This window comes from Ranitomeya imitator, chromosome 2 (genome assembly GCF_032444005.1).
Source record: "Ranitomeya imitator isolate aRanImi1 chromosome 2, aRanImi1.pri, whole genome shotgun sequence".
NCBI classification, from domain to species: Eukaryota; Metazoa; Chordata; class Amphibia; order Anura; family Dendrobatidae; genus Ranitomeya; species Ranitomeya imitator.
The window spans coordinates 82,421,104-82,434,227 of NC_091283.1; the positions used below are offsets into that span (position 1 = coordinate 82,421,104).

Sequence of the window (13,124 nt, forward strand, 5' to 3'; positions counted from 1 at the left end):
ACCCTGACAACCTGTACGACACCTTCCTCAGGCTGTCTCCAGGCGCCACATAGCATCCAAATGCCCCAATTAACCCCTCCAGATCAACTGTTACAAATAAGACAGCTACAAGGTAGTATCACCCATATTCATGATTCAATATTCCCTTTTCATAGGCCATTACATTAAATATGCCAAAAAATATAGTTTTTGAGAATTATTCATTTAATTAATTAGGAAGCCATTCACAGTGAGTTAATTATGTCCGCAATCCAAAAAAATACACGATACAATTTTGAAAAAAGTCTTTGTAAAAATTCTTGAAGGAAGGAGAAAAATATGTGCTATGAAAAATTTCATCCTCATGCGATCACGCTCCACCACAGCCAATATGAAAAGATCTAGAAGACAAAAAATAAAATATGTTAAAATTAAGGAAATAATATCCTCAATATACAACCTACCCTCAATTATACCTATGGGACAAGAAACCATATACTATTCCTCAAATAACCGTATGAATTTTAAAGTCCACATTTAGACCTTTAGGTTTAAGGGTATTGAGTTCATAGATTCATTTTAGTTCCTTCTTTTTAAGGATCCACTCCCTGTCACCCCCTCTCCTTTGTATTGGAACTAAATCTATTAATTTACATCTAAGATCTTTCTCAGAATGATTTTGTTCTACAAAATGTTTTGGGACCGGAAGATCCAATCTTTTCTTTCTTATGGTACATTGGTGTTGGTTCATCCTAACCTTAAATTCACAGGTAGTTTCACCGATATACCATAAGTTGCATGGACACATAAGGAGATATATGACATAATCGGAACTGCACATCAGATATTCTTTGATTTTATAAACTTTTCCTGTATCAGGATGTTGGAATGTAGGGCCCTTTATCATATGTGTACAATTCACACAATTCAGACATGGAAAACATCCTTTCTTACTCACACCTATAAGTGTCAACTGTAAACTTTTTTTTCATTGGTCTGATTTGACCACATAATTACCAATATTTTTACTCCTTTTGTAGGAATATATTGGTGGCACCTTGAACTCCTTAATGTCAGGGAGACATCTCCCCAACATTCCCCAGTGTTTTCTTATTATTTTGGACACTTCTTTACTTTCCTCCACACACGGAGAACTCCGTCCGAGGACTCATTTTTAGAGGGACAAGTTGTACTTTTGAATTACATCATTGGTTTTAGCATGTCGTGTACTAGTAAAACGGGAAAAAAATTACAAGTGCGTTGAAATTTCAAAAAAGTGCAATCTCACACTTGTTTTTTGTTTGGCTTTTTTGCTGGGTTCACTAAATGCTAATACTGACCTGCCATTATGAGTTTACAGGTCTTTACGAGTTCATAGACACCAAAAATGTCTAGGTTATTTTTTATCTAAGTGGTAAAAAAGAATTCCAAACTCTGCTAAAAAAAAAAAATTGCACAATTTTCCGATACCCGTAGGCCGTAGCGTCTCCATTTTTCGTGATCTCGGGTCGGGTGAGGGCATATTTTTTGTGCGTCGAGCTGATGTTTTTAATGATACCATTTTGGTGCAGATACATTCTTTTGATCGCCCATTATTGCATTTCAATGCAATGTTACAGTGATCAAAAAAACTGAATTCTGGCGTTTCAAATTTTTTTCTCGCTATGCCGTTTAGCGATCAGGTTAATTCTTTTTTTTATTGATAGATCGGGCAATTCTGAATGCAGCGATACCAAATATGTGTTTGATTGATTTTTTTTTATTGTTTTATTTTGAATGGGGTCAAAAGGGGGTGATTTAAACTTTTATTTTTGGTATTTTTTTCATATTTTTTAAAACTTTTTTTTACTTTTGCCATGCTTCAATAGCCTCCATGGGAGGGTGGCACTCGCAGCAATCCGGCATCAACAACAATAGAGGTCTCAAGGAGACCTCCGGTTGTTATGCTGACGCATCGCTGACCCTCGATCACGTGACAGGGGTCAGCGATGCGCTCATTTCTAGCCCGATGGCCTGAAGCGGCAGTTAAATGCCGCTGTCAGCGCTTGACAGTGGCATTTAACTAGTTAATAGCGGCGGGTGGAAAGAGATTCCACCCGCCGCTATTGCGGGCACATGTCAGCTACTCAAAACAGCTGACATGTCCCAGCTTTGATGCGGGCTCACCGCCGGAGCCAACATCAAAGCGGGGGTTCTGACCTCGGACGTACTATCCCGTCTGAGGTCAGAAAGGAGTTAATATATGTATAGATTTTATTACTTTTCTTTTTCATTATTACAGCAGCGCGGGTAATATCCATGTTTTTTCCAAATTGATACTTAAGCTCTGAATAGTATAAATACTGTAGAACATGGCTACTGTTTTTCGGATGCAAATTTTCTAGGCTGTGTCAAAGTAGTAGACAAAAATAGGTTAAGCATGAGATGGAAAAATGGAGGAACAAAGCACGGTGCAAAAACCTCTCACCCACACAAAAAAATTCTACGCAATCAGTTTTATTCCGAGTCTTATACTAGTAGACCTATAGCTGAATGAAAAATAGGTTTCGCAATTTTCTTAGTTCGCTGAAATGTAGGACAGTTATTATGCTCTATGCACAATGAGGGTCTTCTCCGATTTCCCATTTACTGTTTACAGCGCCGTGTGGGCAAACAAACAGAAGTGACACCGCTTCTTTTATTTCACTATCGGCACCAAATTTCCCTTGTGAAATCATTGTGACAGTTCAAAGATTTTGAACTTAAACTGTCTATTTAGGATTTCAATGGCCTGTTCAATGTGAGGTCCGCCTCAGGTCTAAAGTACTTATGTATTTTTGATGTTGAATAGAAGCCATACAATTAACAGAACGCAATTAAGGGAAATCATGTGGTACAACTTTGGTGGCCATGACCCATCCTAGTCATAGGACACTGTGATGTCACATCATCCCCCTGAATTCCAGTTTCACGGGTAGTATCTCTGAATGAAATGGTTTGAAAGAGATTGTTCAGCATAAAAAGTTCACATGATGGAGTTTGAAGAGTTTGTTTCACTTGAGGCTCAGCAGGATGGAGCAGTTTGGAGAGAATTATTCAGTACATTCTGTTTTGGTGAAAGCTGTCACTGTGAACAAGTACTTAACAAACAGCATGAACTAGGATTTGAACCGGAAAACTAGTGGGGCCTCGACAATATTAGAATACTTCCTTGTCTTCTTGAAATTTGTATAATCGTTGATAGAGACATTAAATATCGAGAAGTGTACGTGAGGACGGAGGAGAAACATCAAAGCAAATTAAAGTGAAGAATTTTGTTAAAGATAACTTACAAGGGCAACAGAAAATTCTAAGGAGTATAGGACCTGAGATGAACTTGTGGACCACAAGGATATGGCGATAGGGTGGGATATACTTTCATTTTATTCTATTTTGGAAATAGATAATTTATACGGACACCTAAGTGGTCATAGTCGTTTCATCAGTCTTTGCATAAATCAATAGTACAAGACGAATACAATAAAAATGTTAGTATATCTTAACAGAGAATTTGCTTTTTTATCCACTTATAAGCCACTTCTCCCCCTCCGCCTCCTGAACCCATTATTCACTCTAAAAAAACAGCTCAAATCTGTCTTGGTGAGTACAAGACAGGATACCAAGTCAGTGAGAGATCATATTACTGCTACCTATTAAAGGTTTGAGAGAGGAGAGAGAGGAGCACCTGTGAGAGAAAGAGGAGAAGAGACACACAGACTAGGTTGTTGCTTTGTAATGGGTGTTTTATCTCAGTATAAAGAAGGATTCACACCTACACTGCTCAGTGCTGGTGAATAGTGTTTTTAATGCTGCTTCTGCTTCTAGAGTTGTGCACCATTGACACAGGAAAACTGGAGTCTCTCTCGTCTCTGTGCGCCATGTAAGGGAGACATCATGCTACTTAGTCTCTACCCACTAGCTCAGAGAAAATAGATAATTAGATATCATACCTACAGAAGATAAAATGAGTAATGAAATGACAGCATACAAGTCATATACGGGCTATAAATAGTTATTGCTCATGTAGACACAGGAAAGGTCACCTGAAATGACAGGTACAATTTAACTTTCACATACATTCCTCAAATTACACTCTTGGAATGTGAAGGTGTTGTTAACAGTTGACTTCTCCTTTCTATATGCCCTATCAAGGTATATTGAGGCAGTAAAGAGTTTCTCAATAATCGCACTCTATATTAGGCAGAGCGAGAGTGAATTCATAGGGCAGCACCCGTTCTGGAGGAAAGCTAGGAGCAATGCATTAAATGAACGTGTATTTATTTGAACTTGTGTCACAGCAAAATATGAAATTGAAAAATGATTCCTCACATAAGCAGTTGATCATGGTTTATCCCAGGAATAGGATCTCTTTTTGATTAGGCAGTCACTAGGGAAAGTCACTAGGTGGTGTTCCAATAAAAATCACCTTCCAAAAAACACAGCCTCTCTAATTGAACCCAGTCTGCTAGTGATAATCTTGAGGACCATAGCGGTTACAGGTGTAGGGAAGGTATTGATATTTTTTACACATCTGTACACTGTAGCATGTCAATGTTAAAGATCCCAGTTAATAATTTGTCATCATTAGTACATATTGACATTCAGAGATTGAACTAAGGCAAGCATTTGGATTAATGTTATATTCATGAGAAACATGTAGCACCAGCGTCTCTGCATGTTGCCCTTCTCCTCCTGCAGAGACGCCAGCGTACTCACTGCTGTGGCCCCCATCCTACTCTGTCTCCTCGTTCTGTGTCTGCAGTTGACTGGGGTGTGTACATTGCACGCAAGTCCTTGGGCACTGCGCTTAGGGCACATGCGCTCACACTTTCCTTTTCTTAAAGGGGTGCCATGGGCCTTCTCCAAAAGTGTCCCCAGCCAATATCTGGAGGACACTTACTATTTAGGGCACCTCCTCCAAAATGTAGGTGCCTGTGCAATGTTGTAACTAGGTTCCTAACACTCTTGCTAGTTCTCAGGCCCCAGTGCTCGTATCCCTGTACACTTGCTTGCCTATCAGCCATGGCTGCCAGCTTGTCTATTGCCTATGCCCACCTGCCTGTCTATCAGCCGGTTCCGCTTCACCGGTCAGCGCTCATCTCTATGTAAGCCAGTCCAGTTGCCCCTGACAGTGATCATCTCTCCATCAGCCAGTTCTGCTGCACCTGCCAGTGCTCATCTCCTTGTCAGCTGGTCCAGTTGCACCTGTCAGTGCTCATCTCTCTGTCAGCCAGTCCTGCTGCACCTGCCAGTGCTCATCTCTATGTCAGCCAGTCCAGTTGCACCTCTGAGTGCTCATCTCTCCATCAGCCAGTCCCGCTGCACCTGCCAGTGCTCATCTCTACATCAGCCAGTTCAGTTGCACCTGCCTGCGCTAATCTCTATGTTAGCCGGTCCAGTTGCACCTGCCAGTGCTCATCTCTCTGTCAGCATGTCCCGCTGCACCTGACAGTGCACATCTCTATGTCAGTGTAACAACTCTGCTGGCATCACAGCATGGCCTCACATCTCTCACACAATCTTACCCACTGCTCCAGGCCATGATGTGCTTTCTCTTTAATGCCAGCTCCATGTTCTATGTCTCTGCTCTCTGCATGCCTCATGGCTATGTGTATAGGGGGCCGGCGCCTGAACTCTCTGGTTCTTATAGGAATCAGGTGCACCTGTCCAATCAGTTCCTGACCAATTACCAAGAGGACTCCTGTATATAGTGCAGCTCCACCCTGTGGTCTGGGCCTGTGCAATGTGTTAGCTCAGTTAGTGTTTAGCTGCTGAGTTTGCCTGGCCTTGCTCTGAGTTACTCCCTCTGAGCTTTTCTCTGTGCTTTTGCCTTGTTCTTGTAGTCCGCCCTCCAGGAGGCAGAATATCCTGGTCCCTGTGTCTTTGTCCCTGTGTCTTGTTCTATTGCCTTGTCTGTACTTTGTCTTTTCTCGGTCTCCTTGTCTGTGGCTTCCTTCCCTGCTTTCTTTCCTTGTGTTTTCTGTTTGCTTACACTCCGCACTCTTGCGGCTCTGCACTCAGACTTTCCTTCGCACTCTCTGGCTTTGCTCTGTGGCTCCGCTCTTTGCGGTTCTATCTGGCTCCGCTCTTTGCAGTACTATCTGGCTCCGCCTCCTGTGTTTCTGCACTTGGCTCCGTCTCTGCTCTTGGCTCAGCCTCCAGCATCTCCGCTCTTGGCTCTGCCTCCAGCGTCTCCGCTCTTGGTTCCGCCTCCAGCGTCTCCGCTCTTGGCTCTGCCTCCAGCGTCTCCGCTCTTGGCTCCGCCTCCAGTGTCTCCGCTCTTGGCTCCGCCTCTAGCGTCTCCGCTCTTGGCTCCGCCTCTAGCGTCTCCGCTCTTGGCTCCGCCTCTAGCGTCTCTGCTCTTGGCTCCGCCTCTAGCGTCTCCGCTCTTGGCTCCGCCTCCAGCGTCTCCGCTCTTGGCTCCGCCTCCAGCGTCTCTGCTCTTGGCTCTGCCTCCAGCGTGTCCGCCATTGGCTCTGCCTTCTCCTTCTCTTTTCTTAGTTCCACCTTCTACTTGTTACTTGGTCCTCCTGTGTGAACAGGTCCCTACCTGTTTCTTCATACCTCATTCCTTTCTCCTTGTTTCCTTTCCTGCACCTCCTGTGTGAACAGGTCCCTACCTGTTCCTTCATTCTCCTTTCCTTCTGGCTTGTTTCCGTACCTGCATCTTCTGTGTGTACAGGTCCCTACCTGTTCCTTCATCACTCTCACAATAGGACTGCACTCGGGTGTCATCTGAGTGCAGCCTGATTCATACACCACATCAACCAGTCCTGTGTATCCTGTGTTCCTGCCAGTCCTGCCGTTCCTGCCCTGCCTTCCAGTCCTGTGTTCCTGCTGTCCTAGCCAGTCCTGTTTCCTGCCGTGTCTCTGCCAGCCCTGTCTCAGCCGTGCCAGCCTACTCATCTGTGTTCCAGCCGTGCTCTTCTGCCAGTCCTGCCTAATGCCCGCACCAATCCTGGTGTTCCTGTCTCCCAAGTGGGATCAGCAGCCACAGCCAGACACCACCCTGGAGTAGCACCTGGCAGCTGCCTGCTGCACAAGCCTGTCCTCACCATCAGAGGCTCCAATGAAAACCCAGACAGCTGTCATAGTCACGCCCCTTCCAGGGTACTCTGGTTTGTGGCACAGTGGGGCCACAAACTCCCCGAGCTCACGCCCACCAGTCAGGGCGTGAGCGTGACAGTTTGCACAGGCCATGGCCTCCGCTCTATCCCATGTCCTACCGCTCTCAGAGCATGATGAACTTTCTCTCTACCGGTGTGAGCAAGCTGAAGAATTTGTTTCGCCCTGTGTCGTTCCAATTGAGGAGACCTTGGGCCCAATCATAATTTCAAACGCTCTCTACGATCAACTCAAGGCCTATGAGGAAGAGCACAACCCAGCAGACCCACCTAGGTTCTATGGGAATCCAGAGGAATGCCAAAGCTTCCTGGAACAGTGCTTGCGCTACATCCTGCAGAATGCAGCTTGTTTTCCCTCTGACCGGATTAAGGTGGCCTACATCATGTCCTACCTAGCAGGAGATGCTTTATTATGGATTTGTCCCCTCTGGGAAGCAGGGGATCCTATCGTCATGAGTCTTGGGGCCTTCCTCTTGGCCTTCCATAAAGTTTTTGACAAGCCTCGTCCTGCTGTTCCTGTGAAGTCTTCCCCATCTAGATCCGAGAGGCGCTCCAGACGGGCGAAACCTGTGAAGAAACCTCCACATCAAGCCATGACCGTCTGTGATCCTCCAGTTCCTCTACCCGTTAAAGCAGCTACTCAAATAGAACCCAAAAAGACTGTCAAGAGTGGACTGGCAAAGCATCAGTCTAAGACCAGTCGTAAGAAGGGCTTACTATGTCGCTGCTGTTGTGAGGAACACCTGGAAGACCTCTGTTCAGGGGATCTAAAGCTCCAAAACCTCGGGCCAGTAGGAGAGACTGCCCTTGGTGAGAATAACTCCCTTCCGCTAAAGTCTGAGTCTGTTCCAGTGCCTTGTGGGAGCTTCGGTCCTGCAGATGTGTTAAAGCTGCTAACCAGACGGAGTCTAAGTGTGATTCCTGTTCCACTGCTCCAGAATCCTGTGAAGGTGTTTGGTGATTGCCGAGTCCTACTTATGAACAGTCCAGTGTTGAAGGGACAACTACAGCTCCAAATCGGAGCATTGTATGCAGAGAGATTTGTTTTCCACTTGTTGACCAGTCCGCCCGTCGGTCGTTCTGAATCGGATACTCTGCTGCCCGTTCCGGTCCAAAGACCCAGCGTGGTTCTGCGTTTGGAACTATCAAGTCTCCAGAAGTTTCTTGTTCCTAAACTGCTGGGTCAACCTACAGTGTTGATATCTTCTCCACCCAATCAGCTGGCTATTGAGTCACGGTGTGCTGACCTCACTGAAGTAAAGGAAACAGTGGCGTCCTCTCCGCACACCTCCAGTGTCAATACCTGTGACCAGTTCCCAGGAACATCCATGTCACTTAAAAAATTTTCTATGAACTTTGGGAAGAAGATGCTTCCTGTAATGATGCCTTCGGATTCCATGTGGCAGGTGGATGAAGAAATTGAAGCTGAAGCTCTTGCATCTCTGTTCTTCACCAATCCGGAGGAAGAAATGGTCCAGTCTTGTCAGAGCAACTGGCTGATGGGGCTTGCTAAATGTATGTCTTCTGCTTCCAAGTGGCTACTTGCTGATAATACTAAGACAGAGACTTACTCATCCTCTAATCTTGAAGAGGAGGTCCAGTTTTTTCAGGGTACCAGGCTGAAGATGTTTCCTATATGTATGCCACCAGTTTCCATCTGGCTATCGGGCAAAGATCCCAAGACTGAAGTGTTCTCATCTCTGCTTCCCACCGGTCTAAAGGAGGAGGTCCAATTTTCTTGTGATGATGGACTTAAGTTGGATCCAGTGAAGGTGTCTTCAGTGTCCAAAGAATCAGACTATGTTGTGGTCAAATCACAAGCTTCCAAGTCCCTGCTTTCTGTTGACCAGGTGAAAGAAGTCCTGTCCCTTGTGTCTTCTGAGTGGGAGGCTGATCTTACTGGACTTAAAGAGACTGAGCATCCTGAGATCTTTAATGTCTCAAATACCTCATTCTACGAGAGGAATGTTGTGATGGCTATGACTATGTGTCCTCCTATCCTTCTTCTACAGGTTGTTCTGGCGGGCTTGAAGAGGAGGGGCCGTAAAGGGGGGGTACTGTAACAACTCTGCTGGCATCACAGCATGGCCTCACATCTCTCACACAATCTTACCCACTGCTCCAGGCCATGATGTGCTTTCTCTTTAATGCCAGCTCCATGTTCTGTGTCTCTGCTCTCTGCATGCCTCATGGCTATGTGTATAGGGGGCCGGCGCCTGAATTCTCTGGTTCTTATAGGAATCAGGTGCACCTGTCCAATCAGTTCCTGACCAATTACCAAGAGGACTCCTGTATATAGTGCAGCTCCACCCTGTGGTCTGGGCCTGTGCAATGTGTTAGCTCAGTTAGTGTTTGGCTGCTGAGTTTGCCTGGCCTTGCTCTGAGTTACTCCCTCTGAGCTTTTCTCTGTGCTTTTGCCTTGTTCTTGTAGTCCGCCCTCCAGGAGGCAGAATATCCTGGTCCCTGTGTCTTTGTCCCTGTGTCTTGTTCTATTGCCTTGTCTGTACTTTGTCTTTTCTCGGTCTCCTTGTCTGTGGCTTCCTTCCCTGCTTTCTTTCCTTGTGTTTTCTGTTTGCTTTCACTCCGCACTCTTGCGGCTCTGCACTCAGACTTTGCTTCGCACTCTCTGGCTTTGCTCTGTGGCTCCGCTCTTTGCAGTTCTATCTGGCTCCGCTCTTTGCAGTACTATCTGGCTCCACCTCCTGTGTTTCTGCACTTGGCTCCGTCTCTGCTCTTGGCTCCGCCTCCAGCGTTTCTGCTCTTGGCTCCGCCTTCAGCGTCTCTGATCTTGGCTCCGCCTCCAGCGTCTCTGCTCTTGGCTCCGCCTCCAGCGTCTCCGCTCTTGGCTCCGCCTCCAGCGCCTCCGCTCTTGGCTCCGCCTCCAGCGTCTCCGCTCTTGGCTCCGCCTCTAGCGTCTCCGCTCTTGGCTCCGCCTCTAGCGTCTCTGCTCTTGGCTCCGCCTCTAGCGTCTCCGCTCTTGGCTCCGCCTCTAGCGTCTCCGCTCTTGGCTCCGCCTCTAGCGTCTCTGCTCTTGGCTCCGCCTCCAGCGTCTCAGCTCTTGGCTCCGCCTCCAGCGTCTCCGCTCTTGGCTCCGCCTCCAGCGTCTCCACCCTTGGCTCTGCCTTCTCCTTCTCTTTTCTTAGTTCCACCTTCTACTTGTTACTTGGTCCTCCTGTGTGAACAGGTCCCTACCTGTTCATTCATTCTCCTTTCCTTCTGGCTTGTTTCCGTACCTGCATCTTCTGTGTGTACAGGTCCCTACCTGTTCCTTCATCACTCTCACAATAGGACTGCACTCGGGTGTCATCTGAGTGCAGCCTGATTCATACACCACATCAACCAGTCCTGTGTATCCTGTGTTCCTGCCAGTCCTGCTGTTCCTGCCCTGCCTTCCAGTCCTGTGTTCTCTGCAGTGCCTCCCAATCCTGTGTTCCTGCCAGTCCTGCCGTTCCTGCCCTGCCTTCCAGTCCTGTGTTCCTGCTGTCCTAGCCAGTCCTGTTTCCTGCCGTGTCTCTGCCAGCCCTGAGTTCTCTGCCGTGTCTCTGCCAGCCCTGTCTCAGCCGTGCCAGCCTACTCGTCTGTGTTCCAGCCGTGCTCTTCTGCCAGTCCTGCCTAATGCCCGCACCAATCCTGGTGTTCCTGTCTTCCAAGTGGTATCAGCAGCCACAGCCAGACACCACCCTGGAGTAGCACCTGGCAGCTGCCTGCTGCACAAGCCTGACCTCACCATCAGAGGCTCCAGTGAAAACCCAGGCAGCTGTCATAGTCACGCCCCTTCCAGGGTAGTCTGGTTTGTGGCACAGTGGGGCCACAAACCCCCCGAGCTCACGCCCACCAGTCAGGGCGTGAGCGTGACAGTCAGCTTGACCAGTTGCACCTGCCAGTGCTCATCTCTCTGTCAGCCAGTCCCATTGCACCTGCCAGAGCTCATCTCTATGTCAGCTGGTCCAGTTGCACCTGCTAGAGCTCCTCTCCATGTCAGCCAATCCCACTGCACCTGCCAGTGCTCATCTCTATGTCAGCTAGTCCAGTTGCACCTGCCAGTGCCCATCTCTCTGTCAGTCAGTCCCGCTGCACCTGACAGTGCACATCTCTATGTCAGCTTGACCAGTTGCACTTGCCAGTGCTCCTCTCTCTGTCAGCCAGGCCCATTGCACCTGCCATAGCTCATCTCTACATCAGCTGGTCCAGTTGCACCTGCTAGAGCTCCTCTCTATGTCAGCCAGTCCCGCTGCACCTGCCAGAGCTCATCTCTACATCAGCCGGTCCAGTTGCACCTGCCAGTGCCCATCTCTCTGTCAGCCAGTTCCACTTCACCTGACAGCGCTCATCTCTATGTCAGCTGGTCCAGTTGCACCAGCCAGTGCTCATTTCTCCATCAGCCAGTCCAGTTGCACCTGCCAGAGCTCATCTCTCTGTCAGCCTTTCCCACAGCACCTGCCAGGGTTCATCTCTATGTCAGCCTGTCCCGTCTGCATCTGTGGTTCCTGTGTTCTTACAGCGCCTGTCTGCATCCACTGTACCTTCCTTCAGGTCATCATAGCTACCTGTCCCTAGGGGGCAGCTTCCATCTACCCAAGGTCAGTCCTGGTATAGCACCTGGTCCACCTCCTTGGTCTCTCCTTGGATCATGTTATTGTATGCTGCTGTGTATCCGAGGCTAGATTAGGTGAGGCTCCTAGTCACGCCCCTCCAGGCTCTCCTTGATCCATGGCACAGTGGTTCCAACACCCAGCCTGTTGCAAAACATAACAGAAAAATACTAGTTAATGAAATGTTTTAACCCTCCTGCAAGTGTACAACATTGTGTATTGAGAAAGCGATTTAACAATGAGTGTACTCTGTCTTTTTTTTATTAGCCATTTCTAACTGCATGTAACCTGCAGTTAGAAATGCAGTACTATACTGAGTAGCTGCTCTGCTTTGGAAAATATATTGTATTTCTGCTTCTATTAACGAATATATGTACCCAGTGTTCTCCAGTCTTCATTTGTAAACCCACCACCAGCACAACATGATCATAGGGTGTTGAAAGGTTGACTTCAAAGTTGTGTACCATACAATCGCCTCCATGTCTGTCATTTATTCTAGCGTTTTTTTTATTTCTGCACTACAGTGATGCAGCTAAAGAGGGTTCCCTGCCCTTAGTATTATGATCACCAGCCATTGTCTTCTACTCTTCCTGGTGTTGCTCTGTTCGTGGGTCTGCCATCTTGGCACCTCAACTTCTGACAGACCAGAGTCAGTGGTGATGGTCACAAGCGGTCAATGTAAGTCTACGAGAGCATTGTTCTGGTCTTGTTCTGGTTCTTATAGACTTATATTGAGTAATGACTTCCAGATCACCCACAAAACAGTGAAGCCATCCAGCGGGTCACAACCCACAAATGACCAACTGGCGCAGAGCAGATAACAGAAGAAGACAGCAGATGGAGAGTATATTTTTAATGGCAGGGAACTTACATTAGTGACATCACTCCAGCAGTAACATTTAAAAAAATTAAGGTGTGGTGCTTTAGGGCTAGACATAAGACATAATAGAAAGCTCTTATTTCTATAGGAGCATGTTAATGACATTTACCAGGGCAAGCTTTTCAGATTCAGGGCTCCTTCACAATGATGAGGTAAACGTGGTCCATAACATATACAGTACAAGCCACCCAGCAAGACACCAAGGCTTTCCAGGGATGGGAGCTGATCTTTTGACTATTTGGCCCATTGGACTGGAACATTTTTGTAATAAACATTGACAAAAGTGGTAAGGACTGACCATTTTGTTTTATGACCAGTCTGTCATGCTATCTTTGATACTGCACCTATGCTCAGGGCTGCCACTAGAAATTTCGGGGCCCCATACTGGCAAAATTTTCAGGGCCCCCTTGAGACTCCGCCCAGGCTCCACCCCAGCCCCGCCTCCACGCTCCACCCCTCAAACTGTCCACAGTAACCCCCGCTCTTTTTTGGAAAAACTCCACTTCTCACCTATCACACAATAACAGTTCC

The 13,124-nt window shown here is 47.2% G+C and overlaps 1 long non-coding RNA gene across 1 annotated transcript in view; it reads right to left on the reverse strand.

Annotated features, from left to right (window-relative positions):
• Positions 1-237: 237 nt before the first annotated feature.
• The window catches only part of LOC138667206 (uncharacterized), a 389,637-nt gene continuing 376,750 nt past the window's right edge, over positions 238-13,124 (reverse strand). Inside the window, exon 3 of the long non-coding RNA XR_011318640.1 lies at positions 238-380. This is a non-coding gene — a long non-coding RNA (uncharacterized lncRNA). The remainder of the gene's footprint in view (positions 381-13,124) is intronic.